Genomic DNA, 7,083 nt, shown 5'->3' on the forward strand with positions numbered 1-7,083 from the left:
GATGTTGCTCTTTTTTCCTTCCCTCCCTCCCTCCCTCCCTCCCTCCCTCCCTCCCTCTCTCTCTCTCTCTCTCTCTCTCTCTCTGTGTGTGTGTGTGTGTGTGTATGTATGTATGTAAAAAGGGTAACCATAAGGTTTCCTTTGACTTTAATCAGTAAACTACAGGCTCATCTCCCTTAAAATACAGCCCCTGAACTAAAAATTACTTCATGATCTTTTTTTAAATGAGCCTTTTCTTAGAGTGACAGAGCCAGCTGCAGGACATACTGTCTATGGCAAGGACATCACAGGCACTCTCCCCTTGAGTAAGACTTCAGTCCTCACAGTTTGGCTCCTTTTCACACAGGCAGAGCACAGTGACATCTGTTCACAGCCCTCAGAATGCTATTGCTACTTGTCCCGTGAACTTAACAGGCCCGCAGACCATCACACAACTGACACCATGAGATAAGTACCATTCTCCAGGCCTTAGAACCCAGCACCTACTAGAAAAGAGAACAAAGTCCTAATCTATCCAAGTCCATAGTCCTGGGGAAACTCCTAAATGTACTGACCTTGATTTTTGGCTCTTGTAATCCTGCTTCTGGCTGATCTTAACTAACAGAAGTGGGTCAACCCAGGATGTGTTTTTGTGCTTAAAAGCCCACCATGAAAAAAACCTGTGTCTGCCCTTGGGTCCTGTACTCCCATTATTTGTTGGTTGGCTAATTAAGACTTTCTCTTGGCTTGAGCCCATGTCTGAGTGGTTTTCTCTGGCAGATACCTCACATCACGGCTTTTCCTGTCCTCCCACCATCAGCAAAGCAGAATCAATGCTTAGCAAAAATGTCTGACTTCCTCCTTTAAAGTAAGTTGTTTCAGTTTAAAAACATGTATTACTAATATCTAAACTGTTAGCTTGCTGTCTGCTATGAGCAGACACATGCTATGAGAGCATATGAATTTTAATTAGTGATGTGAAGTCAGAGCGGAAAAATCGTAAGAAGCATATTTCAGGTAGAGACAGAGCCATTTCTGAGTTCAAGGCCAGCAGGGTCTACACAGCCAGTTCCAGGACAGCCAGAACCACTAGAAAGCCTATCTCAAAGCACCCCCCTCAGCTCCAAATAAAGCATATTATTACCTATGTGCCTGTTCATTATACTCTTTTCATTCTTATGGGGTCTCTTTGTTATAGTTTAATAGTAAATTTATAGTAAATTGTTTAAATAAAATTATTTTATATAAACTTGATAATGTACTCAAATATTTGGAATAAGTTGTGAAATAAAGTGACCATACTTTACTTTTATGTAACAGAATATAGCTTTGAACTCATGGCTCTGCCTTAGACTCGTGAGTACTGGGACTACAGACCGGTTTCACCCAGACCAGGAGACAAAAGGTAGCCTTGTATCCACCCTAGAGAAGTCACTGCTGTCTGGTGACACTCCCTACAAGCCCTTGTCTATACACTAACTTAAGTAGATGGGTTGACATTTATTTTAAGAGGCAAAAAATAAATAACTGAATAAAGAATAAATAGTTTATATTTATCATGAAGAATGTTGTATAAAGATTCATCTGTGTAAGAGGGCTTTTTTTTTTTTTTTCCCCCGAGACAGAGTTTCTCTGTGTAGCCCTGGCTGTCCTGGAACTCACTTAGTAGACCAGGCTGGCCTCGAACTCAGAAATCCGCCTGCCTCTGCCTCCCGAGTGCTGGAATTAAAGGCATGCACCACCACGCCTGGCTGTATGAGGCTTTTTATCTGGTAAAATTGGTATGGCAGTCCTTTAAACTTTAAATGGGCCTGATTTTTTTTCCAAGGAAAAACAAGCAAGTGATTTTACAGTGTGAAAAATAGCCCCCTTCCCAATTAAAAATGTGATTACTATTCACTCTTTAAAACTGATCACCAAAATGTCATTAAATAAACCCAAAGTACGAGCATATACACAAGATTAGTAAACATGTTCTGTCTTTTTTCTGTGTAGTTTCTTTATATAGTCCTGGCTGTCCTAGAACTTGCTATGTAGACCAGGCTGGCTTCAAAGTCAGATCTGCTTGCCTCTGCCTTCCCAAGAGCTGGGATTAAACCTGTGCTCCACCATGCCTGGCCCAATCATTTTCAATCAATTATTCCTATCTTAGTAAATCTCCTTTTCTATTTCTTATTTCTCTTTCAAGAAACAACTACTATAAAGCCAGGCCTGTGGTGCATCCCTATAATCCCATGGCTGAGGAGAGGATGCTGATGCAGAAGGAAGGTCAGGGCCATTCTAGGCTATGCAGCAGGATGATGCCCCCATCAGGACCAGTTCCAACCCAGGACCAATAATTCACACTTGTCCAGAGCAAACAAAGCAGTTTCTAACTAAAAGTAGATTTAATGACACAACAATTCTAGGCATATAGTTCTTAAATCATTTCACATTGTGAAGAAATATTTGAAATACAGTTTTAATGGATACATTTTAATTTGAATGGGACTTTTTCGGGCTCAGGGTTGACAGCTAGTTTAAGCCAAAACTCCTTCTTTACCCAGTTGATTTTACTTGCGTCTTGAATGGCCAGAAGTCTAATCGTTTCCCTTAAAACAGAAACCACACACAATAAAAACTAACATGTAATGTTGATCACCTCATGACTTACAACCAATTAAAATGTGTAGTTAGTTAATTTAATTAAAATGCCTTTTAAGATTAAAGATACTAGATTAGTGAGCCCAGTCTACTACTGATTAGTGACATCATCAACGACCTGCCAAATTATGTTTTAGTATCTTTTTTCTTTGGATACGGGGCCTCCTGTATTCCAGGCTGTCCTTTAACTCCCAGTGTAGGTTTGAAATGTTAATCCTCATGCTTCCATCTCCCGAATGCTGGGACGGCAAGGGCGTGCCATCATCCTGTTTGTGCTATGCTGAGGTCTGAACTTGGCTTTCTTGCACAGGAGACAAGCACCTTACCAACTGAGCTATATGCCTAGCTTCCTGAATAATTTTGTCAAATGTATAATGTTATTTAGCATATATCCCAAGATAGATGAAATATAGATGCTACATTGCTCAGCTGGAAACACTTGAACAAACACACAGACCTAGCTGCTCTTAACCAAGAACCAGGGAATATCCAAGACACAACTAAAGCCCTATGAACAGTTTGCTAAGGCAATGCTAGGCACAGTGCTCATATCACTTTATGATATTTATGTGCTAACTAGCAGGTAAAATGGACAACCCCTGCAAGCCTTGTGCTCATTGACAGCCCTAGAGAAAGTCATGCTGGCCAAGCTGATGTGAAACTGAACTGAACAGAACCCCTGACGAAAGATGCTGTCTATAGCACCCTGCTAAAACATAGAGGAACCGTGCTGGGCACGGGGTGGGGTGGGGAGGCGCAGATGTCTGTAATCATTTAGGCAAAAGAGGCAGGATGGTTACAATTTCACATCAAAAACAGCTACACAGTGAGTTTTTGGCCATCCTGGGTTACGGAAGAACCTGTCAAAACATGGGAGAATCTCAGAGTACGGCACCGAACAGAGGTACTGGAAGGGCCTCCCCAGTGTTACTGTCAAGCTCAGTGTTCAAGACTATAGGTGGAAAGGCTGCTCTCTGTGTGACTAGGAGAGGGCCTTCTAGGTGGAAGGAACACGCAGTTTCAGGCCCCCTGCAAAGTCCGATCCATTTTGAGTTGATTATTTTAAGAGATGAGAGGGACTGACTTCATGCTCTGCACATGGGCGTGGTTTATTTCTAGAAGGCGATGCTCCTCAATGCCTCTTTCCCTTTCTCGAAAGTCCATTGGCTGTGGATATGTGGGTTCACATCTGAGCTCAGTTCTGCCCCATGAATGTTCAGCATTTCTGGTAATGTTAAGCTGCTTTCAGCTGCTATAGTTTTGTAGCATAACTGAAATCAGGCAGTGCAACGTCTCCTACTACGTCATTGTTTTTTTGCTCAAGATTGCGTCATTTGTCTTGATGGGATCTTTGAGTATCTGTAACTTCCCTGCATCAGTGACCTGAACTGGGAACCAAACGACCCCTGCCTTTGTCAGAGTATCAGAGCAACTGGAAAAGTGCTAAGACAGTGTACAAAGAGGAGTCATTTTTAAAATTCACTTTTTAATCAATGGATTTTCAAAATAAAAAAACTTTAATGGACAAAACATTGTATCTAGTCCCCCAATCAACAATTTTTTTTTTTGGTTTAGTAAAAATGTCATTTTCACAAAGTCAATGTTTGTTAGTGTTAATTACAAAATACGCGTACAATTGATATGTCAATCTTATCTGCTTTCTTTCAATAGGATTTCACAGATGAGTTATGGAGAAAGAGTTTATTGCTAAGAACATTTAGGTAGTAGTGAGGCTAAAGCCTCACAGCTTTGGAAACATGCCTGAGGCTAGGCCACACCCGTGTAGAACTGTGGGCGTAACCCAGTAGCTTCTGCTGGGCTGCTTCAGTAGGCTGCTGAAACTAAGATTCTTTCCCCACACACTGCATTGTGCTTGCTTATTTATATTTTTAAAAATAACCTTCAGAATGGAGGCAGCTGTCTCAAGAATCCTTCAGAAGCAACCGGGTAAGGCAATGAGTGAAACAGGCAAGCTCCCTTATACATACATATACATACATATATATATACAACACACACACATATATATACATATAACTGACAAGAATTCTCTCAAAATGCTTCACAGTTCAGGCTTCCACACAGGATGCAAATGGTTCTGTGCCAGCAAATCAATACCTACCGGTTACCCAGACCTCACAACTGGGGTGGGGGTGGGGGGCATCTCATAAGTAAATGTAAATTAAAACATTTCTGTGTTCTTTTTCATTCCTATTAATACAACCCCCTTTGTTGTTGTTTAGACAGGGTCTCATGTAGCCCAGGCTCATTTCCAACTCATTATGTAGCCAACAATACCCTTGGACTTCTTATCCCCCTGCCTCTATTTCCTAAGACCTGGAATTACAGGGCTGTACTGCCATGCCTACTTTTATCCAGTGCTGGGGACGGAACCCAGGGCTTCCTGCACGTCAGGCAAGCACTGTACCAACTGGGCCCTAACCAGATTCTCTAAAAGCAACAAAAACGACTCAGTGCTACTTTCAAATCTCAATGTACCATGATCTACCTGGACTAGTACATCCAAAAGCAGCATCAGAAAAGCAGCAAGCACGACGCTGTTGCCTATGGCCAGTCCCAGTAATGGAAACTGCCCCCTAAGTCTTCTCTACTTCCACATATAGTGAGATCATCTGGACTCTGGTTATCCTGCCTTCTTCCACATCACACTTGTCTACCATTTCCCCTCCACCATCACATTTCATCACATGATTAAACTCTCCAGTCACGTGTTGGCCATTTAAGGATGGGCCCTGGATGGGCCAGTTGAAAGAATTAACACATGACTTCCAACAAGCACCAACCTTTACCTTTGAACTCTGGTGCACGGGCAGTGTATCTGGGATCTTGAAAACGTGGCAAAAATCTTAAGCATGTGAAGCAGATATGGGAGATAAACTCTTGAGTTTTTAAAAAATCTTACTCCTCTGTTGATCCTCTCACCTCAGCTGCAAACAGATTACCAGGGAGGGAAGAAATGGAAAGTTCTTGGTAACCAACCGCTCAGGTGTACAGAAAATAACCAGTAGCCATGTAGCATGGCGTAGTCACTAATCTACCTCACAGTTCTGAGCAGAGACACAAACCCTAGGCAGACTCACACATACAACGAAAGCTATGTACAAAGATGAATCTCAAGGACACATTTGGTAAAAAAAAAAAAATGCTCAAAAGGCAATGACAGGTGACAGATCATTTAATATTCTTTTTTTTCATATTTTATTTTATTTTTTTTCATTTTTTATTAGGTATTTAGCTCATTTACATCACTTAATATTCTTTAACTGAAATTTCACACAGCCAGTAAAAGTGCAGAGGCAGGACGTTTATACAATTTGTAAAAGGACTCTGAATCTATGATGTTCCAATTCACATAGTTACCAAAGAAATCTAAAATAGGAGGTATTGTTTTCGTTCCAAGACCAGCTAAGCTTTAAAAGAAACAAATAAAGATGTCTCCCTGTGCCTGCGTGCTTACTTAACAAATACAGAGCCTTGGAAGACATGTTAAAATAGGAATTGTAGGCTCACTTAAGATCATGTACAATTTATACCACTGAGACAAAAAAACTAAACTCCTCTAAGTCAAATGACTATTAGGATGGCAGCTGTAAACCGGAGAGCAGCCACAAAGGCTCAGGACTTGCTAGTTGTATTATAAAAGGTGTTGTTATTCTTAAACATTTAGGTGACAGAATCTTTTTTTTTTTAATTTTTTAAGATTTCTTCTTCAGCCCTCTCAAAGGTAAATGAATATTTAGTGCAGGTGTGATGCATTGTGAGTGAATTAAGAAATAAACTTTGGCTGGGGGTGTGTCTCTGTGGCAGAAGTCTTGACTATCAAGTGTGAGGCTCTGGGTTTAACTCTATAACTACAACGCCAGCAAGATAAGTAAAAGCTTTCCCAAGAGTCTATAGGCTACAGATCCAGGGATGCCGGTCGGTCCACTTGTAGGGAGGAGCTCTGCACTGCACACCATTCTCTCGGTGGCTACCCATCCTTCCAGGCATTAAGTATGGAGCTTTCACGTCTTCTGCATCCTGGATGGCTCTGGCTGTGGGGTTCCTGATTAGAGAGGGTCTATTCAGCAGGAAGTTTCAGAAGACAGGTCTTTTTAAGATTAGGGGACTTACCTTTTAGAGTAGGAAATGGAAACAGAACAGAAAGGGAAAATTCAAGGACATGGGGATGGGAAGAAGGCCCCTCACCATGGAGTTAGGCTAAGGCCTCTCACAGGCTAATAAAGAAGTTCACAGCAAAACTCCCTGGAGACTGTGAACACTGAAAGAATGGTGAAACAGCAATGAGCCGTGTCTAAGGCTTGAGAAAACAAGATCCACAGGTTTGCTGGGACGGCTCTCCCAGCTGTAAAACATGAAACCTCCTTCTGATACTCTTGTACAAATGCTTCACCTGTAACCTAGCATAGCAGGGAATGGCGGAATCTAGGCCTTAGTCCC

Source organism: Mus musculus, chromosome 2 (assembly GCF_000001635.26).
Source record: "Mus musculus strain C57BL/6J chromosome 2, GRCm38.p6 C57BL/6J".
NCBI lineage: Eukaryota > Metazoa > Chordata > Mammalia > Rodentia > Muridae > Mus > Mus musculus.